The 26860-nt window shown below is 36.1% G+C and overlaps 1 protein-coding gene across 13 annotated transcripts in view; it reads right to left on the reverse strand.

The window, feature by feature from the left end:
* Positions 1 to 26860, reverse strand: part of Znf438 (zinc finger protein 438) — a 146573-nt gene that overhangs the window by 41792 nt on the left and 77921 nt on the right. For 8 of the 13 annotated variants that reach the window (XM_069998239.1, XM_069998243.1, XM_069998238.1 and 5 more), the window contains one exon: positions 4323 to 4411. The exons of 2 other annotated variants lie outside the window; for them this stretch is intronic. The gene's annotated coding sequence lies outside the window, so the exon portion shown is untranslated. Of the gene's footprint in view, positions 1 to 4322; positions 4412 to 11238; positions 11335 to 26860 lie in introns of all 13 variants that reach the window. 3 more of the 13 variants (XM_069998248.1, XM_069998241.1, XM_069998240.1) reach the window with 1 other exon arrangement.

The raw sequence follows: 26860 nt of genomic DNA on the forward strand, positions 1-26860 counted from the left end.
GGGCTTAAACTCTAGGCCTGGGCACTGTCCCTCATCTCTTCAGCTCAAGGCTAGCACTCTATCACTTGAGCCACAGCGCCACTTCCAGCTTTTTCTGCTTATGTGGTGCTGAGGAATTGAACCCAGGGCCTCATGCATGCGAGGCAAGCACTCTACCACTGAGCCACCTTCCCAGCCCCTAAATCTTATTTTTTGATTGTTTCAGTTTTAGACATTATTTATTGACGTCTCCCCATAGAATTTTAAAATTTATCTCTTAATTGACAAAAAGTGTTAACTAATAATGTTTCTAAGTACAGAATTTCAGGTTGAAATTTAAGGGCATTGTTTCAGTGGCATCTGGTTGCGAATGTTAATGTGAAGACATTCAGAAATACTGTGATTTGTGGTTCTTTGCAAGTAATCTTTTGCTTACAGAAAATGTTTAAAAAACATCTCAGGCCTGGTGTCAGTGGTTCACACCTATAATCCTAGTCATTTGGGAGGCTGAGATCTGAGAATCACAGTTCAAAGCCAATCCAGTCAGGAAAATCTGTGAAACTCTATCTCCACTAAAACTACCAAAAAACCAGAAAGGGAGTTGTGGTTCAAGTGGTAGAACTCTAGCCTTGAGCAAAAGAACTTCAGGGACAGCGCCCAGGTCTTGAATTCAAGCCCCAGAATCAGCACACACATATACAAAAAAAGCATCTCAGCCTACTTTCATCCATTTGCCAAATGCTTAGTGGCCCTTTCTATCTGGAAACCTATGTGTTTCAGCTCCTGGGAGATTTCCTGTTTTCTGAGATGTTCTCTGTCAACAACTGTTAATCAGATGTTATCTTCCCTAGAGAGTTATAACTTTTTTGCTCTGTTTCCTATGTTGTATTGATCTGATGTTGCCATTCAGAAAAAAAAAATTCTTAATTTTCCAACATTTTAACTTTACTTCCTAGTTATATGTTTAATATTGTTCCATAATTAAAACTGACAGATAACTAAATATAAATTTCCTATAATTTATACAATTGTCTGGTGTTTTTGGACTGCACCAATCCTGACATGATTTAAATGTTATTTTATGTAAATGTAAAAGAAGTCCTCATGTTGTTGGGAGAGGTAACGATGCTTGCAATCCTACCACCCCACCCAAGAGGCTGAGACAAGAGGGTCCAGAGGCCAGGTCAGGCTATATACACATTGAGAACTGTCTCAAACAAACAAACAAACCAGTCCTCACTACTTCAATTTTTCTGGTATCAAGTTAGAGAGATTTTCAGATATAATACCATTGTTTAAAGTTTAAAGTTCCATTACTCACAGATATAAGTCCTAAGAAACAAAAATTTCCAACATCATCTATCTATGTAGTATGTTAATAAGGCTGCTTTTTCTATAAATACAATACATTTCATGCTTGATGACTTTAAACTATCCTTCCATTTCTTATGTGTTTGAATATCTAAGACAGATGTTAGAAATACTTGGATCTTTTTTGTTTGTTTGATGATAGTTCTGGACTTGAACTCAGGGCCTAAGTTCTGTCCCTAGGCTTTTCTGCTGAAGGCTAGTGCTCTACCATTTGTGCCACAGATCTAGTTCTGGCTTTCTGGTGGTTAACTGGAGACAAAATTCTCAGGGGCTTTCCTCCCTGAGCAGGCTTTGAACCAAGATCCTTAGATCTCAGCTTCCTAAGTAGCTAGGATTACTATCTTGAGACATTGGTGCCTAGCTTTTTGATTTAGGTCTTTTTATATCAAACAGAACATCCTTGGACTTTCTAGTCTGGCTTCCAATTCTAACAGAATGAGAAGTCCTTCAGGCCAACAAGGTTACCACTGATGAAGAAGAAAACATTTCACAAAGGAATAGATAATATCATCTGGTAATAAAGAACACTAAGCAGTGAAATAAATACCACAGGAGAAGCAGGTTGTCATTTGCCAAGGGTATCTGTTATGAAACAGTTCATTATCTTGTTCCTGTCAATCAGTTTAGCTGGTTGAATGGATTTAATTTATTATTTTAGACATGATCACATTTCCACTACTTTAGCTCTTCTCTTATCTGCACAGGGACAAAATCGTCTTTAAACTAAGCGGGTTTACAGAAAGTTGATGTAATTTTTGTAAGAGCATTTCAAATTCCTCACATCCCCTTTCTCTCTTCTCCTTCACCTGCTGGTTACCTCTCTGTGGACCACCTGGTGGGCTATCAACACATTCCATTTCTGCCCCTCACCTCCCTTCCATTCAGACTCTCACTGTGGCCAGTTTAGCACATTTATCTCTCAGTTGCCATGTCTAGTTTTTTCCTTTTCTACAAATTTCAGCATTAAATTTAAATCTCATCAATTATCTTTATAATATGTAATTAACAAACAAACCTTCACTGCTCTGCTTCATTTCCCACTAACTTCAACCATGCTTTATAGCTTTTCTCATATTCTTGTGGAGTATATAAACTGGTGAGAGTGCATGCGTGTGTGTGTGTGTGTGTGTGTGTGTGTGTGTGTGTGTGTGTGTGTGTGTGTGTGTGTGTGTGTGTGTGTGTGTGTGTGTGTGTGTGTGTGTGTGTGTGTGTGTGTGTGTGTGTGTGTGTGTGTGTGTGTGTGTGTGTGTGTGTGTGTGTGTGTGTACTTAGTGGTACTGGTTTGAGTCAGCGTCTCCTGCTTGCTAAGCAAGGACTTTGCCACTTGAGCTATTCTATCAATCTCCCCCACCTCCCGCTTTTTTGGGGGGGAGGGGTCTTGGGGCTTGAACAAAAGGTCTGGACATTGTCCCTGAGCTTCTTTTGCTCAAGGCCAGAACTCTTACTACTTGAGTCACAGCTTATATTTTATTAGAGATAGGAGTCTCACAAATCTTCCTGTCCCAGCTGGCTTCAAACTGTAATCTTCAGATTTCAGTCTCCTGAGTAGCTAGGAATACAGGGTTTGAGCCACTGGCGCCTAGCTGAACTGGTTATTTTTGAGAGAGGTTATCATGTCTAGGCCAGCCTGGACTATAAACCTCCAATTTGTATAATGTGCAATTGTATACATATAACTTTGTACAAAATAGGATAATTTCTGTAGGATAAATTCACAACCAGAAATTTCTGGGTTGGTTTAAAATTTTTATAGATATTGGTAAATTATTACTCAAAGCCCTTTCTTTTCTTTCTTTCTTTTTTATTTTTTTTTTCGGTCAGTGGTGGAGCGTCCCTGAGCTCTTCTGCTCAAGGCTAATGCTCTACCACTTTGAGCCATATCACTACTTCATGGCCTTTCCTGCCTGGGGCTAGTTTTGAATCATGTTCCTCAGATCTCAGTCCCCATAGGCATGAGCCACCTGTGCCTGGCTTCAAAGTATTTTTATGAATTTACCCAACATATGAAAATGACTTAAAAACTATTTGTGAAAACTGCTACAGATTTTCTTCAACTGAATGTGAAGATTTAAAAATTCCAATGTATCTACATATGGTTGGGATGCAAACATTGATTTTCACTGAAATATACAAACCCTTGAAAAGGAAATGAGAACCAAGATTCACAACCCAAAGACTATGTTAGAAGTATGATTGCTTATGGAAAATCTGAGAAATTGGCAAAGGGAAAGAGTCCATTTGAAGAGACAGTGATGCTGTTAGTGTTCATGTAGAAAGACCCACTAGCTGGTACTAGCACATTCTTGCTATGAATATGAAATCAGTGACTTCCTCACTGAAAAAAAGACAAGCCAGAGAAAACAGCACATATTTAGAAAGTAGCTACTAAGGACACTTTCCCCCTAGACATTACAGAACACACAGGTGAGGCTTTGAGATAATGTATAACAAAAATTGGGCTCTGTTGTCTAATATGAAATGTTATATTGACTGAGGTGCTACTGGCTGAGGATCAGGTGAACCCAATTAACCCAATTTTTTAACTTGCCCATACTAAGTGATTTATTTTAGATGTGTAGCTACTCCAAAAGTCCTTTAGGGTACAATATGGAAAAACCATAAATAGGCCATAAAGGTCATGACATTAATTTTGTTGTCATTCTCATGCTTTAAGCATGCATCAAAAAGAAAAAGAAGACTGTCCTTTGGGAACGAAGGCAAATCTGAAACTAATTATGATAGTTATTATCATAATAGTATTAAATTAAACACTGTGTCCCTAGCTAAATTTATTTGGGTATATTTTGCTAATGAATGTAACTTCTCAAATAGGATTACTATAGTCTTGCATAGAACAAAATGGTTTACCTGGGCTCATTTCAAAGCTTTATTCAAGAGGTAAAAACTTCAAATTCACTGGGTATAACACTGAATCAAGAGTCTTTATCTGTCATGCTTAATAGCCTACTTACAGACAGTTTTCTCTTATTTTATGTTGTCATATGCTTCTTCTCTGATGTCAAATGAAGATTTGCTTGTAACCATTACTATTTATTTCAACCTGAAAGAAAACAGGGAGAAAATATCTCAATATCTCAGTAGCTTCTTTCTGTGCTTAAAGTTTTTTTCTTGTTTGTTTTTGTTTGTTTGGTCATGGGGCTTGAACTCTGGGCTTGGCCGCTGTTCCTGGGCTCTTCAGCTCAAGGTGTGAGCTCTACCGCTTAAGCCACAGCGCCACTTCCAGTTTTCTATTGGTTTATTGGAGATAAGAGTCTCATGGACTTACTTGCCAGGGCTGACTTTGAACAATGATCCTCAGATCTCAGCCTCTTGAGTAGCTAGTATTACAGGCATGTGCCACCGGTGGCTCTGTGCTTAAAGCTTTTAAGAACCAAACTACTTTGTGCATTTAGAGAACTTACATCTAAGGTGAATGATAGTCCAGGTTCCACCCACCTTCCCAGCACTTAGTCTGAGCACCAAGCAGGACAGGAAGCCATCTGACCTATTCTGTGAGAGTATTTGCTGCTTGAAACTTCAATGTTACCTACAACTTAAATGTGTTCTATGCCCCCCTGGGACTTGTGTGACTTCTCTTGGAGCATCCAGTGACACTTCTCAGTAGATGAATGGATCAAGAAAATGTGATACACACACACACACACACACACACACACACACACACACACAAACACACATGAATTCCATGCCTCCATCAGAAAGAATGACACTTCTCATTTGTTAGGAAATGGAAAAACTTGGAAAAAAATCATATTAAGTGAAGTACGTCAGACCCAAAAAACATAGGTCCCATGGTTTCTCGTATTTGCAATAATTAGTATACATCTAGGGTAATCTTATCAGATGAGCAGAAAAGGTCAAAAGCTATGTACATATGACTATATAAGATGATGCTAAGCTAAATGAACCCCAAGATATGGACACAAGAGGTTTTTCTTTGTTGTTATTTTTAATGTAGTATGTGATTTTTTTGTTTCTTTTGTATGTTCTTCTCCATATGGTATATCTCCTGTTGTCACTGTATTTGATTTTGGTACCCTGCATCTTGGATATACATTTATCTAATTTGGGGAGGGGAAGGGGAATAATAAAATGCTGAAACAGACACAGGATGACCCATTGCAACAATGATACTCACAAGATACTATGCTGGAAATGAACTTTACAACTTTGGGGGGTGAGAAGAGGAGTGGGGAAGGTGGGGAAGGGAAGGGATAGTAGGAAAAAACAAAGGAGGGGGTAACAATGTTCAACAAGAAATATACTCATTATCTTACTAATGTAACTAATGTAACTGTAACCCTTCTGTATAGCATCTTTATAATAAAATAAAATTTTAAAAAATAAAATGCAGCTGGGCACCGGTGGCTCATGCCTGTATTCCTAGCTACTCAGGAGGCTGAGATCTGAGGATCTCGGTTCAAAGCCAGCCTGGGCAGGAAAGTCCGTGATACTCTAATCTCCAATAAATCACCAGAAAAGTGGAAGTGGGTGCTGTGGCTCAAGTGGTAGAGTGCTAGCCTTGAGCTGAAGAGCTGAGGGACAGCACCCAGGACCAGAGTTCAAGTCCCACAACTGACAAAAAATGAAATAAAATGTAGATCATCCACTATGTTTTACATCCACTAAGAATCACAAGGAATAAAACCTGAAATTGAAACACCACCAACAAGAATTCCCTTCTCATGCTAGTATATAATCTCTAACACCAATATTAGAAAATCAGTTGGCTATGGCAACACATTCACTGAGCATTTGATATCTCTATCAATGACTGGGTAGGAGGATTAATTTCAGACTAAGTAAGTAAAAGCATATAAAAATAAAATGATAATTTCAAAAGATAAAGTGTATGCTAAGAATGATAGCTTCTGAGAAGGGAAGAACTGGGAGGCACAGTTCAGGTAGAAAGTAGTTTTCTACTATGTACTCTTCCCTTCCCTTCTCTCTCCCCCCAAAAAAGTAGTTTACTATATCAGGATACAGTAGCCAGAAATAGAGAAGAAACATTCCCTGTTCCTCATACAAGGAATGGAAATAAAGATGCCCCTATATACATTCTTCTGTAAAACTTACAACTTAACATTATCAATAAGAAAAATAAGAATTAAGTAGAACTCTATAATAATGGTAATAATAATAAATAATAAACATGGGTAGGGAAAGATGCCTATACAACAATCTTAAGTAAAGGAAATACACAATAATGGGTGTGTTTTAATCCAATTTGTATACAAAATTAAAAAAAGATGTATTTCCATAAAGAAGCATGAAGTTATCAACAATGGTTACTCTAGGGTTGTGGCTAGCTTTCTGGGTACAATATACATATATACATGCATATATGTATGGATATATGCTATATATGTATATATACTTAACTAAGATATAATTGTATAACATGTGTAATCATGTACTGTATAATGAAATTTTGGCCAACAGTAGAGTATGTATATAAGAGTGGTTGGTTCTGTGTGATTAACTTTCATATTACTGACAGAAATAACTAAAAGAACTTCTATTTTGTTCAATATTTTTAGCAATGTCACTTCATCATGGTAGGGAGTGCATGGTAGAGCAAGGAAGTTCACATCATGGTAGCCAGAAGGCAAAAAAAAAAAAAAAAAAAAAGGGAATACAGAATCAGGCCAGGGAAAAGGATAAATTTCTAAAGGTAAGTCCTAAGTGACTTACTTCCCCTGCTAAGCCCCACCTTCCACCACATCCCAACAACTCCATCAAAGGATTAATCTATTCATTCCATCAGAGATTTCAGCATCTGTGGCTGGATATGCCTTTCAGATACACCCTGAAGTGTTCACTGATATCCTAGATATTCTCTCAATCCTAGTGTTTCTCAAACTGACAAAATCATCACAAGTCTATACTTCATCAATTTGACTCCCAAATACATCTCTTTTTACCATAACATTCCAACCTTGCTCCCACAAAGTCTCACGGTGATTTAACAATGCAAAATGTATTTAGTCCATTTCCAAGAGTCTTTGAAGTTTTAATAGTTCTTAAATGTTCACATTTAAACTCTCCTTTGAGACTCTAGACTAATTCTTAGCTGTGAGACCCTGCAAAACTCAAAACTAAGTTATATACTTGACAGAAGTAACTTCAGAGAAAAGTGGTTTATTTTGGATTATGATTTTAGAGAGATGTCAGATGTCAGTTTATTATAGAAAAGGGCATGGTATAAGCAGGGAAGCTCACATGGTAGACAGGAAGAAGGAAAAGGAAATATAGAAAGGGGACAGAGTAAGATATATCTCCAAGGACACACACAAATAACTTACTTTCTCCAGCTAAGCTTCACTGACTAGCTTTCCTCCACCTCCCCAAATTGTCATCATATGAATCCATCAAGAAATAGATCTATTCATTATGTAAGATCCCTCAAAATCGAATTGTATCAGCAAATGGCCTAAGACATCCAGAGATGAGTTTTACTAATCTCCCAAGAGTTTCTCAATCTAATCAAGTTGACAATTAAGATTAATAATCGTGAGTCTGGGGACAGTATCTTCTCCTGTAATCCAACTCTTTGGGAAGCAGAGATTGGGAGGATCAAGGTTGGTGGTTAGCCTGGGTAAAAAATGACAAAACCCTACATGAAAAATAACTGAAAAAGAAAAATGGTTGGAGGCATGGCTCAATAGATAGAGTACCTACCTAGCAAGCTTGAAACCAAATTAGCCACTACAGTTCCATGATTATAACAGATATTAAAAAATTCCTAATGACATCATAGCTGTTATATGAGGCAGACAGACAGAACTACCAGAGCCACCAGCAGGCTCAGGATATGAACAAGATTGCCCAAGACCTCAAAATGATCTCTCCTAGAGTGCCATAAAGATGCTGGTAACATATCTGTGAGTCATACAAGCTAGTGCCATGTTGTGATAGCCAGGGATCCATGCATGGATAGAGCCCTTCCCAAGTGAGCATATATATGAACAAGAACAATGACCCTGTAGTGTGACCACTTGGCCCCTCAGTACCCAGAACTTGGGTTTGAGACTGTTCAATCTGTATTGGGAGTCTACACACAAGTGGTCACACAAACTTAGGCATACATTTTTTTTTTTTTCTTTCAGTGGTAGTAGGATGTGAACTCAAAGTATTATACTTCCTAGGCAGGTGGCTTTACTACTTAAGCCGTATCTCCAGCCTTTTTTTTTTTTTTTTTAAACTTAGTTTCAGTAGGATCTTTTTTTTTTTTTTTTTTTTTTGGGTCCAGTCTTGGGGCCTGAACTCTGGGCCTGAGTGCTGTCCCTCAGCTCTTCAGCTCAAGGCTAGCATTCTACCACTTGAGCCACAACGCTACTTCCGGCTTTTTCTGCTTATGTGGTGCTGACGAATCGAACCCAGGGCCTCAGGCATGCAAGGCAAGCGCTCTACCACTGAGCCACCTTCCCAGCCCCTTTCAGTAGGATCTTGTTTTGACCAGTGCTAGCTTTGGACACTGATCCTCCTACCTCTATCTCATGAGTAGCTGGGATCAGAGGCATGCACCACTATGTCTGGTCCTCTTTATCATTTTTTGCATTTTCCTCATTTCAACTTCACAACAAACATTACAGTCAACAAATAATTTAGAAAAATCAAATGCTCAAAGTCTACCCATTAGCTATTTAATAAAAGGATCTACTGTACCTAAATTGATTAAAAAATTAAATGTAAATTCTTAAAATTCATAAACACTTTTTCTAACCTGAAAGTAATTTGAACTTACTAGCAAACTAAAATATTAGCACAAAAGTAAAAAAATAAAAGCAACAGTATACTTCAATTAGCTAATGTCCTGTTATTCTACACTCAATTTGTATAATTTAATTCTTCTTTCCTAACACTGGCTTCACCTATCTTTCCTGACATACTCAAAACTACAAGGGTGGGGTCCACATCTATATTGTTCCTACTAGCCCAAATGCCTTGGAGAAGAAATTTTCAAAGTCTTTGACAAGTGGACTTGAATTTAAAAGATATAAATTTAAACCAAAGGAAATGTAATATTTTACAGCTGTTCAAGGAAAAGTATTTCCTAATAAAGATTATGTAACCAACCAACAGAACAAAAAGGTATACATAGTTAAAAATAGTGTATGGATGGAAGAAAGAAAGAAATGATTGGTGTGACAAAATTAAAACATGTGTTCTCTAAGCACAATTACCAAATGCCTCCAATTTTGGCTACCTTATAAATATTAACCTCCAATTCATATAGTCAAAGACTTTTAAAAAATAACAAGTAACTTCTGAAAGTTACTGTATGTTATCATTGAAAAATTACTACTTCTTAATGTGAATGTTTTGGATTTCATTGCATTGCAAAAATCTCTGGAAGGAATTATAGGATAGCAAATAACCTAGTTTTAGGTAAATCTAATTCATACAACTTACCAGTTATTAATTTGTCCTTAATGCTGCCCAAACCTCCATACAACAAAGAAAACCACAATAAACAGCAACAGAAGATTAAGTTAATTTTCAGGTGGGGGTTAGAGAGGAAAATGCTCTTAGTGTAACAATAGAACCAGAAACTTACATTTATTTTTGAGATTGCTATGTTTCAAACAATATTCTAAATGTTTTCAGTGTGTCCCAGCTTATTTTTATTATATGGGATGGGCATTTTATGACCTCCCCCATTTTGTGTATAAGGAAATTTAGGCACAAAGGGGTTGCGAATTATCCAATCTCACACAGCCAGTGAACGTGTCCTTGAGGACTTGGGACAGGCTTTATCTTTAAACTTCGACAACACTCCACTCATAAAGTTTCCATTTCAAATGACAAACAATTCTCTGAAATTAAAATATATAATAGAATAAGCACATTTGGAAAATGTGTTCATGCTTATCAACAGTAAGGAGTTAGTCTTTAGACTGAGTCTATATTGACAGTAACAAATATGGAGACAATTCAAATAGAGGGGAACTACATTATTTTCATGGGAAAAATAAGTAACCACAGTTCTTGCTCCTTTCTTGCTCATGCAAGTTCGTGTGAACAGTATTGTTAAAAATGTCAATGAAGCCGGGTGCAGGTAGCTCACACCTATAATCCTAGCTATTAAGGAGGCTGCAATCTGAGGATCATGGTTCAAAACCAGTAGAAAAACTGTTAACTTTTATCTCTAATAAACTACTCAGAAAAAGTTGGAAGTGGCACTTTGGCTCAAGAGGTACAGCACTAGCCTTGAGCAGAAGAAGTTCAGGTACAGCACTCAGGCTCTGAGTTCAAGTCTTGTCAAAGTCAAACCATGGAGAATGATGAAAGGGTGACATCGGTCAAGATGCAATATACTTATAAACTAATTTGTTGAATGCTAACCTCTTTGTATAACTACTTAAAGATAATAATCTTTAAAATATATACTAGTATCTTCTCTAAATGGATTTTTTTTATTTTCTTAGCTTAAATTTCCTTCAAAACTGGGAGCCAGTGGCTCATGCTTGTAATCTGAGTTACTCAGGAGGCTGAGATTGGAGGATCTTGGCTCAAAACCAGGCTAGGAAGAAAAATTTCTGAGAATCTCTGAGACTCTTATATCTGATTTACTACCAAAAAGCAAGAAATAGCACTAGTCTTGAGCACAGACGTTTCGAGACAACACTTGGGCCCTCAGTTCATGCCTCAAGACGGACACACACACAAACACACAATTCCTTCAAGCTTTATTGTGTACAAAATATTCACAATGTTTTAAATGTGTTTCTAATATTTTTCCGTTAGTACTACATCAGAAATAAAGTACTAGTGGCCAGGAAGATGCTTTTCTTTTTTTATGTTTTTTTTTATTGTAAAAATACTGTACAGAGGTGCTTTTCTTAAATAGTCTGTTTTACTTACATCCCATCCATGTGTATCTTGTTTTCTTCACAGGGTTCACCTGTTGCCTCTGTGCACTGCTTTTAAATCCAACTGTATGCATGCCCATAACTAACTCTGCAAGAGTCATTCAAAAGAAAGGGTATGGTATAAATTAAAATTAATTTCATTGTAGTTGTGTGTACATGTATGTGTGTGTGCGTGCATGTGTGTGTGTGTGTGTGTGTGTGTGTGTGTGTGTGTGTGTGTGTGCGCGCCAGTACTGAGGCTTGAACTTAGGGCCGGAGTGCTGCCTCTTTTCTGCTCATGGCTAGAATTCTCCCACTTCTGATTTCTGGGTGGTTAATTTGAAGAGTCTCTGGGACTTTCTTATTTGAAGTGGTTTTGAACTGAGATCCTCAGATCTCAGCCTCTTGAATAGCTAGGATTACAGACATGAGTCACTGGCACCTGGCTCTCAGTCTAGTGTTAAGTCACCCAAGTGGCTTTTTGAAGTTTTAAGAGAACAAAACATTATTCTATTCCATGTAACTGTGGAATAGAAACATCATTTAAGAACTAAGTTGACATTTTAGAACTTGGGCTGGCCAAGGAAGTTAAGAAATTGCTAAAACTGAATTCATTCCAGATATTTCTCGTTGGAAGGGAGTAACATGCCAGAAAATTATTTCAGTGTCTACTTGCATTACTTTCATCAAATGAGGAAACTTAAATGACAGGTGATCTCTACAACACTGTGCCAAGTACCTTCTAATAAAACACAGAGGTTGTTAGCTAAGACAAAAGAGACTCCCTGAGCACAATTCATCTGGCAAATATTAAAAATTTTGTTTGCTTGATTTTCTCAATTTGTACTTTTCCAAAATATTTTCTATCACTAAATGGCATGACTCTATATTATATGTGACTGCTTTTGTAACAAGAAGGTATTTTTGGCAGAAAAAAAATCCAGTCATGTTAACTGAAGTTGTATATACCAAGGGAACAGCTCTGGCTCAGAACTAACATCCAGCCTCCTACCTCCAAAAATATAGCATGTAGAAGAGTCTTGCCCTTTATTGCTTACCTATCCATCTTGGTGGTCAGCAAATTATTCCAATTTCGTCTCCTAAATAGCTTGTAGATACATCCATTTGTTTCCTTGTATGGCTTAACTCTCTAGTGTGAATAGCTGTATCACGACCAATCCAGATCAGTGAGTAATTTCAATTGGTACTCAGTGCTCCATTCTTGCCCCTTTAACTAACATAGCCAAAGTAAAGTTTTCAAAACACTAATTAGAACACTCCTTCTCACAATGACTATCTCTCAAAGCCATAACACATCTATGGAAACTTGACCTGCTTCATTCTGTATTCCTTGCCCTAAACTTTGTGTCCTGGCCACACTAGCTTTCTTTAGTTTCCTGAACATAATGCAGCTTTCTAAGTATGTATTTCTACATGTTGGATTGCCTCTCACTTTTTGCTCTGATAATCTGGATGATCCTTCGGATCTGAATTATAGTCAGCTTTCTGTTGCTGTGACAAATCACCTGAGAAAATCAACTCAAAAGGAGGAAGGATTGTTTGTTTTAGCTTATGGTTTCTGAGGATTAAGATCATGGATGGTTCAGTTACTTTTGAGCCTGTGGTCAGGCAGTATATCATGGTGATAGGAGAACATGGCAGTGAGAAGGGGCCAGTGTCCCTTTCAAGGGTAACTTCCCTCTATGACCTAACTTCCCTCTGCTAGCTTTCACCTGTAAGGGTCCACCAACTCCCAGAAGAATTACAGGCTTGCAAGAAAGCCTGTAGCATATAAGCCTTTGGGAGATATTTAAGATACAAACCATAACCAGATCTCAAGGCAAAATCTTAGGAGAGGCTGGGAAGGTTGGCTCAGTGGTAGAGCGCTTGCCTTGCATGCCTGAGGCCCTGGGTTCGATTCCTCAGCACCATATAAGCAAAAAGAAAAAAAGTCGGAAGTGGTGCTGTGGCTCAAGTGATAACACTAGCCTTGAACTGAAGAGCTGAAGGACAGGGCCCAGGCCCAGAGTTCAGGCCCCACGACTGGACCCAAAAAAAAAAAAAAAAATCTTAGGAGAATGGTCCTGACCTAGTCTGGTTCAGATATTCATGCTAATAGACTTAGTAATTCTTGAATCTTTTTTTTTGTAATACTTGCTTTTACTTGATTTTACTTAAGATGATGCTTAGTACCCTTGACATAGGGAAGGGTTCACATCCCTTTGTGTTCACATAGTACCATATACATTTAGCATAATTAGCATTTATTCATAATACAATGGATGTAATGTACATGGCATAAATTCCATCATTTAAATGATTATATCTAGGAACATAATAGGTATATTCCATACAGATAAGGTCATTAGCTTAATCTATACTTCATTTTATGAAGCTAAACTTTTCCAAAGAAGCTTTCCATATCCTTCACTTCAGTAATGCACAGTTTCCCATTTCTACATATTTCCACTAACACTTGCTTTTTCCATTACTTGATTAAATGGTATTTCATTGTATTTACTCTCTACTGACTAATGATATTGTCTTTTTTAAGTGTTCACTGGAAATTTCTGCATTTAAGAATGTATTCAATTCCTTTGTCCAGTTTTTTAAAACTTTTCATTGCTGAGTTTTCAAGAATTTTTCCTATATTGTGAATGTAAGTCTGGTCAAACAGGTAACTAGTAAAAATTTCCCACCATTCTGTAATAGCACTATTGTCTTCCCCTGGCTTCTATATTTTGAAGCCTAATAGTTATTAGCTTAGGCCAACTTATCTATTTTCTGTTGCTGTAGCTTATGCTTTTGTGACCTAATCCAAAGTCATAAAGATGTCAGCCCATGTTTTTCTCTACAAGTTTTATCTCTTATCTTCAGGTTCATTGATCTGGTTTGAGTTCATCTTTATATTGAGTTCATCTTTTATTCTCTTGCATGTGAATATCCACTTGTCCCAATACTACTGGCTAAAAATACTCTTCTTTCTCATTGAATTGTCTTGACCTTTGTTAAAAATCAATATCCCAGTTGGGCACAGGTGGCACATGCCTATAATCCTAGCTACTCAGGAGACTGAGATCTGAAGATTGCAGTTTGAAATCAATCAATAAATAAATTGCTGCAAATGTTTTTTTTAATGTGCCTAAAAAAATTCCAAACTCTTCCTCATATCTTCTTTAATGTTGACCTCATTCTTAGCAGAAACAAACTGGCAGATAACCTAAACTCAGAACCACCCAAATCACTCTAATGGTGTCCTATGAACACTCTTCTCAAAAGTCACAAGTAGTGAGAAAAAGGTGTTTTTGGTCAAGTAGGAAATCCATTGCCCAGCTCAGGTTTAGAAACACAAGAGTCAGGCTCCTGGATGATCAATACTGACCCTTCTCCCCTGAGCTCGTTAAACTTTCTGAAATTACAATGCTCTTCCCATAGCACTGCTCTCTGATTTCCTGTTGCCCAAAGAGAAGGTACTCTCCAATAATACCCACACCTTCACAAGAAACTCAATCCCTACCTTCAGAGCTGATCCAAAGGAGGGGTGCCCCTCATCCTTCCCAAGGCCAGGCCTGGGATTTCTTCTCTCTTGTTTTGCCACACAGAAGCATTATTTCTCTCTCTCAATCTGTTCCTTTAAGCACATTTCTTATGCTGACTTTTAAGCAAACCCAAATCTCTTCCAATAAAACAAGAAAAACATCATTTGGTTTCACATCTCTGTGCAGCTGTAGCCACAGGCCTATCTAGGATTTTCCTTGTTTCAAATAAGCTTCTGTATAAAACTGCCCAAGTGTTCTCACGCCATTTCCTCATCTCCTGTCCATGCTCCCTGTCCTCTGAGCCCTACCACACCTCCTCCAAGATTGCCTCTGCCAAAGCCATACACAGAGGCCGTTCAGTCCTCATTTTACCTGACCTCTTAGCAGCAAAACAACTTTCCTAATATCCTCCTTAGGGGTTTCTTGTCTCTTAGCCTACATGAACTAGAAAGCCTTGTTTCGGACTTCTGCTTTCCTGGCCATCCTTGGCCATTGACTGCTGGAGCCTTTCTAGGTAAACATCAAGTCTTACTTTATATTCTCTCCCTAGGGTATCTTATCTGCAGCATTTTTATTTAAACCATACTCTTAGATTAAAAACAAGCCCTATAACCTCTTCTCTGTGCTCCTACATCATAGGACTCTCCTTATCTGTCTTCCGGGGTGTGTACCCACTGTGAACCTGCTTGGTCTCAGAGGTGGATTTCTTGAATTCTGATCCTATCTTTTCTTCTTAGTATCTGCCTTTGGGCAAGACTCTTAATATGGCTACATCTCTGTATTCCTAACTAGCTTTACCCCACTCCTCATCCATGCCTTGCTCCTTTTCACCAAAGGTCTTTGCCTATGCTCTTTCCTCTGTTTCAAGTGCTTTTTCCTCCTGCTCTTCTAGTTAAATCTTTTTTATCCTTTAGATTGCTACTTAAATGACCTTCCTGAAGGAAGCCTTCCATGAAGCCACTTTTACTGTTGGTTCTGAATGCTCCAGGCTTTTCCTTTAGGACAGAGGAAGGGGAGGGGCATTAGAAAAGAAGAGCAAAGGAAACTTTCAGTCAGTCAGAAATTTAAAGAAGATAATCACTGCCAAGAGAAAAAGCAAGCACTAGGCAGTGGGTAAGGAGATGTACTCAGATAACCATCAGCTAATGAAGAGAGTTGAGTCATCATTGGCTATGTAAGGGGAAAAAATCCTCAACAGCAAATCTGCTGGAATCAGAACAAAGAAATATTTTGATCTCCAACCCTGCAGTGGTTTATTAGACTGAATTAGGGAGTACAATGATCTTTAATTTTTTTTCTATGGAAATATATTTTCAGTATAAAGGCGATAATTTTTCTGTATTTGGTATGCTAGGATATAGACAAATTCAATCTAAATGACAAAATAAAATGAATGTGTGCTTTAATTAATAGGTTAATTTCAACATTTTAAATCTGTAAATCTACATAATTTCATGTTTTATGTGTGTATATGTAAACAGAGTAAAAATATATAGATAAGATTCTACTAAACAATAAGGAAAAAAGGGTATTTTTTTTATCATTTTCTTTTAATCATTGTATCCTTGTCAGGTTTGGTATCAGGATAATATTGGTTTCACAGACTGAGTTTGATTGTAATCGTTCCCTTTGTATTTCATGGAAGAGCTTGAGGAACACTGGTATTAGTTCCTTAAAGTTCTGATATAAATTGACATGAATCCATCTGGCTCTGGACTTTCCTTTGTTAGATTCTCTCTCTTTTTGGGGGGGGGGTGGTCGTGGGGCTTGAACTCTGGGCCTGGGTGCTGTCCCTCAACTCTTTAGCTCAAGGCTAGCACTCTACCACTTAAGCCACAATGCCACTTATGGTTTTCTGGTGGTTTACTGGAGATAAGAGCATGGCCTTTCCTGCCCGGGCTAGCTTTGAACCATGATCCTCAGATCTCAGCCTCCTTAGTAGCTAGGATTACAGGCATGAGCCACTGGCACCCACTGTCATTAGACTTTTATTACTGCTTCAATCCTGTAGCATATTAGAGGTAAATTTATATAGAAAAGTATACATTCCCTCTACATTTTCCAGTTCATTAGACTATAGATTTTTAAAGTATTACTTAATGAGCCTCTACATTTCTTGGGTATTTGTTGCATCTCTAAATTTAATTTGGGTCTTTTCTTTCTTTTGGGGGAGTCAGTTTGGCTGTTTTTTGAGTAGAAAAAAAAAAGACTACTCTATACCCTAACTTATTTAAAAAGCAAAAAAGTTAAATTGTTCCTTTACTATGGAGGTTTTATATTTTTTTCTTTCTTATAGAAATCATTTTTTGTCTTATTGATTATTATATTGTAGACTTCATTCCATTAATTTCTGCCCTAATCTTTATAATCTCATTCCATCTGCTAATTTGGGACTTGGCTGTTCTTGTTTTTCCAAGAGTCTGAGGTGCATCATTAGGCTGTTTATTTGAGAAAGCTCTGCTCACCTCTCTCTTTTGGATGTAGGTACTTACAGCTATGACCTTTCATCTTGGCCTTGCCTCTGCTGTGTCTCATAGTTTCTGGCAAATACTGTTTTTATTATATTTAAAAGTTTAAAAATCTAACCCCACTCATTTCTTCAGTGACTCAATGGTTTGTACAACAATGTACTGTTCAATCTCCATATATCTGGGTATCTTTTGCAGTTTCTCTTGTTTTGAGTTCTAGTTTTATTCTACTGTGGTATGAAAGAATACAGGAGTGCTTTCAATTTTCTTATATGGATATCTTATATCCATAAAGACTGTCCTAAAATACATTCAACAACTTGAATCAATCTCAAAAAATTATACTGAATGAAAAAAATCAATCCCCAAAGGTTATAAACTCCCAGAATTCAATCTATGCATTATTGAAATGAAAAATTATGAAAACAGACAACCAACCAATTATCTCCAGGGCATAGGGATGGAGGTGGAGAAGTGGGAGAGTAAATGTGGTGGTCAAAGGGCCCTTTTAAAGAGAATTCCCATAAAGAGAAGTCTGTCTTGACTGTGGTATGCAGAACAAGCTACATACTGGAGTAGGGTACCAGAAAGGTAGGCTAAGATCAGAAAGATTGTGGTTCCAGGATAGCCTGGGCAAAAAGTTTGTGAGACTCTATCTCACGAGAAAAAGAGCACCTGCCTCGTATGAGGCCCTGGGTTCTCTGCCCAGCACTACAAAGAATCAGATAAATAGACAGCATTAAAGTGTTTATACTGTATAAAAAATGGTTATTAGACCACCCACCCTTCCAGTTTAGTTAAAAGTAGTCTTCCTCCATTTGACCACATTCTATCCATGTGGACATCAGCTCATGAAGAAATGGAAATTTATGTAGACAAAAGGAAAAACATCTTGAGGTTGTAATGAGTACAATAAACAAGTGTTAATATCTATAAAGTACATCTTGAATGTATTTGAAAGTTTGAGATCGTAATGACATAAACAACTATTTATGACATGTCCTAAGAAAAACTGCTTCCTCTTTAGGGACTTTGAAGTATTAAAAAAATCACATAGAATTAAATTACAAAGCTTGTACACTTGTTTATGCAGCTGGTCTTTTAAAAATGGAGCAACTTTAAACCTATGATTCTAATAGGCTTACTGGTGACACCCCAATCCTTTGAAAAATAAATGAAATATCATAAATCACTTGACAGTTCTTAAGCTTAGGTTTTTATCATCAGACTTTAAAAATAAAAAGCAATATTTAAGGATAGAATCTTGTTGTGTATCCTATAAAACTAAAGATAGAAAATAAATCATGCTATTAAATATGATTTGGACCCCTGACTTCAATACTTAACGATTAAATTGACATAATATTTGTGTCTGTTCCTATGGGAATTCATACAAGCAGAACAGCTTTTCTTACAAAATACGGCAGAAGTCTGGCACTTATGGTGATAAATGAAGCAATAAGGCTTTGGAATTGCAATTGTGTAAATTTAAGTACTTCATATAAGCAACCAGACTGTCATCCTGTTGGGATATCCAGCACTATGAATTTATTATTTGATATTCAAAGGAATGTTGGAGTACTTACAAAGGGTAAGTCCTTTTAATTTTAAGCTCCAAGTTTAGGACCACATTATAGACAGAGCTTTCAACCTGTGTATCTGGCACGTTTATTTAACAAAAAAAATTTCACAGTTTTTGTAAGAAATGCTGAGATAAAAACCATAACCTTGAAAATGATTAGGGTTCAACAGAATGGCAGCCTAGGTGCTAGCTAGAGTATTCTGATAATTTTTATCACAGTTAAGTTTCAAGAAAATAAATGATAGGATACATTCTCCATGACCTGGCTATATAGTATAAATTAAATTCATTTCATAAAAGCATGTATTCAGAAGTCAGCTAGATCTGTCTAGAAGAAGAAGGTCAAAGCTAGGCCTCCTGATTGTCTGGCCCATCTATTTTACAGGAGTTCTATCAAAGGAAATTCATTTGAAAGGTCAAAATATTACTTCTGTCTTTCTTGATTGTTTCATTTGCCCTTCACATAAGTGAAAATCCATAATTCTCCTTTCCTTTCTGAAAGCAGTAGTGACACAACTTCTGAGAAACAATCTCAGATTTACTCTACACTTAGACAAACCATATAATCATTCAGTATTTCAGTAACTTTTCTAGTTCATTTTTAGGATGTAGTTACCAAAACTGAAGTCCGCTAATACAGCCTTAACCACATTAGGCTGTGTACAGGCATCTGACCACATTTGAGTGAATGACTGAATCACTGACAAAGGGAATCTTGCTCCCTAGATTCTGCACATTGTTGTGTATTATTGGTAATGAAGCGTCCTGAATGATTATTCAAATGTATTTTTTGTGGAGACAATACTATTGAATCTTGAATACACACCAAATGATACTCCCACCAGCTGTCTAATAAAGACAACAACACAATGAACACCTGTTTTCCCTGCTGGCCAGCTTAGGGAACAGAACATTACTGTTAACTTTGAAGTCTACTTTATGGCTTTTCCCACTCCAATTCTTGTCCTTTCCATGCCTTTGCCCAACTATTCTAATTTTTGTATTTCCAATGTTACCATATGTTTCAGTTGATCAATTTATTGTTTCATTTTGGCAAGATTTTGGATGGACCTTTTATCATCTGGAATCATTCCTAAGGAGTATTCTTATGTCTCCTGTCTTTAATCACTTAACATAATGTGCATGAGATTCATCCAAGATGATGTATTTGGATATGCTTTAGTGACGTATCTCATTGATGGAAATCTGAGCTATTTCCACTTTTCTGGAAACTTCTTATACATATTTTCCACTTACATTTCACAGTTTCTATGCATCAAAGTATTACTGAACTGCCATAAACTCAACTAGTTAGATAATGACAACCTTTTTTAGACAGTTGACCTAATTTATATAATGGCTAATGCTTTGTTTTGGGGGATTTTTTTTTTTTTTGCCAATCTGGTGGACATAAAGAAGTATCTTCTTGTGATAATGTTAAAAGCTTGTTCTTTCTTGTAAATTTTAAACTAAAAGATATACATAACTCTTAAATACACCATTCTGTGAATTTTTTCAATGTATATACCTGTAACCTCAGTCAACCTCTTCCCTCTCCTTCAGAAGCCACCATTGCTCTGATCCTTTTCTTCACACTTAGATGCTGAGTTATATAAGTTCTTTATGTAGTCCTCAGATAAATATGTTTGTCTTTGTGTTCATGTAGCTCTTTTGATGAGCATAAGATTTTATCCTGATAAAGTCTCTTTTTTTTCTATTTAAATCATTCTCTTTTCAAACCTTCAGAAAATTTCTTTAAAACTTTTAATATTTTTTCAAATATTTCTTAGAAAATACTTTCCAGTGGATAAATGCAGAAAGGAATGGCAGTGAATACAGTTATAATACTAAATGTACACACGTGAAAATGGAAATAGTTAAATTGAGGGGACTGGTGGTGTCGAGATAAATGGAGGTGAAATGGAGGGAAGGAAGGGTGACACTGATCAAGATGCACTGCACTTCTACACTGACATGTACAACTACTCAGAGGTAAGTATTTTCTATCTTCAAGTCAAAATATATTTTCTTGTGTTTGATGACTGCTTTATACCACATAAGAAATGTCTGTCTACCCCCCAACTATAAGGATATTCTCAGATGTTTCTGCACAAATTTTTATGGTTTTAACTTTTACATTTGAACCATTTTGAATTGGTTATTGTAGTTGGTGCAGGTAAGAACTAAGATTCCATCCCCTTGAACATCTAGCTGTTCTAGCACCCCTTAATGAAAATGTTTTCTTTCCCAGCTGAGTTGCTTTGGATCTTGATTAAAAATTCATATATATATATATGTGTGTGGGGGGGGTATATTCTGGTCTTTTAGTTGCATCCATCTATTTGTTAATGTATATGGCAATAACATATGCTTTCACTATTACAATTTTAAAATCATGGTAAAAGTCAAGTTTTTTAGCCATGTTTTGAAGATGATGTATATTATTGGTCTTTTATATTTCATAAAACTTAAAGAATGAGCTTGCAAATTTTACAAAAAGTGGATTATAATAGGAATTATGTTGAATTTATAGATCAATTTTTTGGGAAGGATGTAATTTAATTCAGTTTCCAATCGACGAATAAAGCATCTTTCCTTTTGTTTAGATCGTCCCTAACTTTGCTCAGTACTGTCTGTTCTTTTTTTGGTAATATATCCATTTTATTAAATGTAAAGAAGGGTATAGTATTGATAGCTAAAATTTTTTAAAATGCTTAAGATTGCTCTATTTCTGAAAATATTAATACATGAAACTTGTAAACAATTTTAATTATATTATAATATAAAATACACACATATACATATAACATAATAAACATATGTAACACACACACACACACACACACACACACACACACATATACACACACACAGTTTTTAACTCAGGGCTTCACGCTTGCTAGAAAAGCATTCTACTTCTGAGCTATGCCTCCAGCCCTTTATTTGCAATGGTTATTTGGATACAGGGTTTTGCTTTTTGGCTAGGCTTGTGTTTGGACCACAGTCCTCTTATTTTATACTTCCAATGTAGCTAAGACAACAGCCATGTGCTACTGTGCCAATTCTTCCCACAGAGAAGAAAATGATGAAATCTCCTGAAATTTTTTGTAAATCTATATGGCTTGGAACTGTGTTCCCCTCTTGTCTCAGTTTCCCACACAGCTGGGATGTCTGGCATGCAGCACCATACCCAGATACTAAGAAGGGGATCTCAAGTATATGCCTGTTCTGGCATTCAACCTCCCAAATAGCTTGGATTAGTACTTGGCTTCAATAAGTAAAAATATAAAGTAAAATGAAAGGGACAAGGACTCGAATACTTGGCAATAAAATGAAGAAGCAGATAAAGTATAACAATATATATGCTGGAAATAAGAACAAAGTTTTTATAGTCTGCTCTCATTTTAACTATATTCTGAGACAGAAAATGCATTAGATATATAATCACTTTGATCTGCAGGTGCATTGAACCTTTAGGCATGGGGCTTATATTACCCAACTGATCCAAGGTCCTTGCTCACTTCCCCAAATTATTATTATTTCTGGCCCACATAGCCATGATCAGGAATTTCAAAGGGAAGATAAAAGCAGGAAGTATTTAAGTTTCACTTCACAAGTCTCTGTTTTCTGCTAAAGACAGGTCTTCATCTAACACTCTTAAGATTTCCTAGTAAAACTTCTTTCCATTGCAATTTGTTGATGTCATATTATACTCCTTCCTCCCTCTCCCCCTGCCCTCTCTCTTGCCTAGAATAACTCTGAACATACTACCTCTAGCCCCAGCCTTCACAGAGCTGGAATTCCAGGTGTGGCAGTAACAGCTGAGTCTACTCTTATCTTTGGCCTTTGCCTCTTGGCTTCTCTTCAATCTCTCCTCTTTTGAAGACTTTTCTTTTTTTGCTTTGCCTTTTAACTTTCTTCTACAATTTCCTTGATTAAATTTTCTCTCTTCTTGAGGGTCTTCTTTTGCAATATTTATTCTAATGCAGGTCTTGTTTTCTCATTGTTCTAAATTCTTTCATTTAGTCAGTGGGGCAGGATAGAGCCGTAGGCTCATTTATAATTTTTTTGATTAGTTCTTTCTACATTTTCTGAAAATAGCAAGTGGCTCTGTTACACAATGGATAGCGCACTGGACTTCTAAGGTGTTATAGCAAGACCACAAGATAGGGCATATTCAGGAAGAAGTAACACATTTAATCCAAATACTTATTCACCCTTCATTAGATGGACTAACACAGAGGAAAAAGAATAAATTTGAGGTCTTTCATTTAATTCAATCTGTGACTCAAAGTTTTTCTACAATTATTTTGTTTCTTTCAGAGGTGCTCTCTTCTAAAGAAGTTGTTGTATTATTCTTTTTCTATCCAAGGGAGGGTAATTAATAAAGTATGCAAGTACCAATCTCTTTTTGCTGTGTAGCTCTATCTGCTCTATGAGTGAGTTCACATTTCTGGGTAATCAAACTGAAGAACTCAATTCATGGCTTGGATTATTCTGGCTGCAATGTTAGCAGCAAAGAACACTGCAGCTCTCTCTCAAATAAACTGTTTTTCTCATCTGCTGCTATCACTACGAGGGTCAAGGATAGCAACAGCAAAGTAGAGCAGAAAAGTTGTTTAGATACCAATCTCTTTACAATGGGGAAAAGAAATAGAATACTCTTCTTCAATGAATTTTAGTGAACATCTTCAACTTTACCATGAACTAACCTTTAGAGATTGCTATGAAAACTTGTAGCTGCATTATGTTTGTTCAGAAAGTTGACCCTGTATGCAAACTACTGTGTTTATCTGATTGATGGTCTCAATCTTCTTGTTCAAATCTTTTCTTTCAAAATTAGACTGCTAGGAAGTTGTGACTTTTTCTAGTTTTTGGACACCTTAAAGACCTGAGAATTTTGTCAGTTCTCTCTTAGGGAATATTATTGGAACACAAAGTTCATTTGCAATAGTTCACTACAAAAACAAGTTTTTATGGTCGCTACAAATCTTTACCTTGCAAAGCTAGGTCTAAAAAGTCTGTCTTCTAAGTGTACGTTCAATAAAGTCTTAAAGAAATATTTTTTAAAAATTCTTTTAAGTACGAAACTCTTTGTTGACATATTGTAAAGACAATTTGGACAGATAAAAAATATTTAAGTTACCCGGTTCTTTACTTTAAAATCTTTTTTAGTGTTTGAATTAGGATTTATGGTAATATAACAGGGTTACAGTAGGGAGAGATAGAAAGAGAAAAAACAAACTGGAGTTAAGGATTCAAAACAGCAGCTGTTATGAGCTAGGTCATGGCAGTAGAGCAACCCCCAACCACTAGACAGTGGTTCTGGGTGGTAAAATGGGTGAGGATCACCCATAACACAGGTAACCTTCAGAACTTCCTTTTGCACACATGCTATTCTTCACATTTTTGCATTGAATGAAATCTGAAGCTAATATAATTTCTCCCTTTATAAATATTGCAACATATCTGCCTAATTCCTCTGGCAAATTCTCTTTGAGGTCCAGCAACTTCATAAAGACAAGGCACCCAACATGCCCTTTCAATATTGAGTGTCAAGTTGTCATTTATTCGAGTTTAATCTCAAAATGTTGGATTTTTTCACTCTTAGTTTTCCATGTGTGTTAATAATTATACATATGATGGAGTTTTCTTACCAATCCATTGTGTCTGGAGCTACATTTGGGTCTGCATGAAGGTGATCTAAGAGATAACGTAGACACAGGTTCTCTACTTTCATTCTTCCTAGTAGTTGGGAATGTTCTGGCAGCTAAGGTATCATGCCAGCCACTTTCCCCATCTCACAATTCTTTTTACCACTTTATATAAGAGACATATACCTCTTGCCATATAAAATCCTCTAAGATGCCAAAATAGGGACAAACTAAAGTAATTTTATCTGTGAATCCCCTTTTAATTAATGTACTAAGAAGGCTTGGCCTTCTTTCACTATCTCATGTATGTTTTATTAAGAAATACAATATTTGGGTCCATATTATTATACTGTAAAGCAGAAACATACTAAAATGAAGCAGCAAGTAAAGACATTTACTTCAGAACTTTACTTCTTCATAGCCTTAATATTATTAAAGAAGCATTTCTTTTCTTCATGCTCAAGAAAAGAAACGAAGCAGTGGTACCTTATTGTATCCAGGCAACACAAGACAAGGCTCTGTACCTTATCTATTTATCTATATTAGGATTAGAATTCAGTCATGTGATGGTTGTCATGACGGCATAATATTAACATATTTATTTGAGTTTAAAAATCAATTTGGACTTTCACTGAAAGGAGGATGACTGATTTGAAAGATATATGTAAAAAAATGAAGATTAGCTATGTCAGATTAATTGGCAAGCATTTTCCTTAAACAATGATCTACATTTAATAGCTTCCAGACCTGGATAAAAATATACTTAAGATATATACTCAAAAATTCTCTAAAATCATATATTGGAAAAATGCATGTTAAAATTAATATTCTTATAACTATTTCTTGGTATATCAGATAAGATGCCTTTATGTGAAAGAGAAATAAATTTAACTATCCTTTGATAAATCTTTGCCAAACCGTATTTGATAAACATCCCCAAACTGAGAAAGTAATAGCAATCCTGTTACAAATCAAATGATTTCTTTCACTTTCTACAAGGGACAGAGTTATCAGTTAAATGATCATTAAAATAATTTAATTCATAGACCCCTTTATAATTTTTGGTAAATAACTCAGAAGGCTGAGCAAAGTTAAACAAAGGATGCAGTCACTGCTCTGCCACACTGGTATTTCACAACTCTGAAATGCAGACTTAGCTCTTCTCACCTCACTCTGTTCTAATCCCTACCACTCCCTGTTTCTTCCATATCATCACTTTTCTCTCAAATAACTTTCAATTTTGCTCTCATTTCTTTTGGCATTTTTTTTTCTTATTCAGTGTCTTCCAATCAGTTCTGTTTTTGATTAAAGTTCTCAATTTCATAATCAAATTTAATTATAATTATTAATGTATAACATTTAAGCAGTTCTCCATTGTATGAAGGCATCCTGTGATCTTTCATGTATCAATGTATTGCCTCAGCACCACATAACGAAAGCCCTGTCCACCCTTTCCCCACTGATCTACAAGACAATTTTTGTTGAGTTTTGTTACAAACCAAGTTTCCACATATAGATGAAGCTTTTTCCGAATTCTTGATCCTTTCCATTGGTCATTTTATATCTTTACACCACGCATTGGCTTCATGGTTTCATATTTAGTTATGATATGAAGGCACAGAACCAGATCCTTGATACACATCAAGAAAACCATCTTGTTTCTGTAGGTCTATATTTATAATTTCTAGATGTCTGTTCTTATGACTTCAAAATTATGATATCAATTTTCACCAAAGTATTAATAACATGATAAAAACTTCCTCCAAAATCTATTAAAGATTTGATTCTATGTGCAATAACAATGATTATTTTACAACATTAAATCTTTGAATCCGTTAACATAATATATTCTCTACATCCAATTAAATTATATTTAGTGTCTCTGGTTCATAGCTTTCTCAATAAAGTTCTAAATCATTACATTATTCACAGATTATTTATATTGTGTTACTATGTAAATTGTCTTTTAAAATTATACTTTCTGTAAACAACAACCCCTCCCCACAATCTGTGATCTTGCTTTCCATGTATTCAGTTACTTGAGGTCAACTATGGTCCAAATTATTTCACAGGAATTTTCAGAGATAAGGATTTCATAAGCTTTTTTTCTTTGAGTACTTACGTTTATTATTACTATCATTGGCTTACATCAGTTATATAGGGGGAGTTCATTGTTACATCTCTTCACAAGTTTTCATTATATTCCAATCAATGTCACCCTCTTTATCATACTTGTGCCCTTCCCTCTAGAATTAGCATTCTCAAGAAGTTTTCTGGTGTCTTTCTTTCTTTCTTCTTTCTAACTTTCTTTCTTTCTTTCTTTCTTTCTTTCTTTCTTTCTTTCTTTCTTTCTTTCTTTCTTTCTTTCGTTCTCTTTTCTTTCATTTCTTTC

The sequence above is a fragment of the Dipodomys merriami genome, unplaced genomic scaffold (genome assembly GCF_024711535.1).
Source record: "Dipodomys merriami isolate MVZ:Mamm:240054 unplaced genomic scaffold, mDipMer1.0.p SCAF_51, whole genome shotgun sequence".
In the NCBI taxonomy this organism is placed as follows: domain Eukaryota; kingdom Metazoa; phylum Chordata; class Mammalia; order Rodentia; family Heteromyidae; genus Dipodomys; species Dipodomys merriami.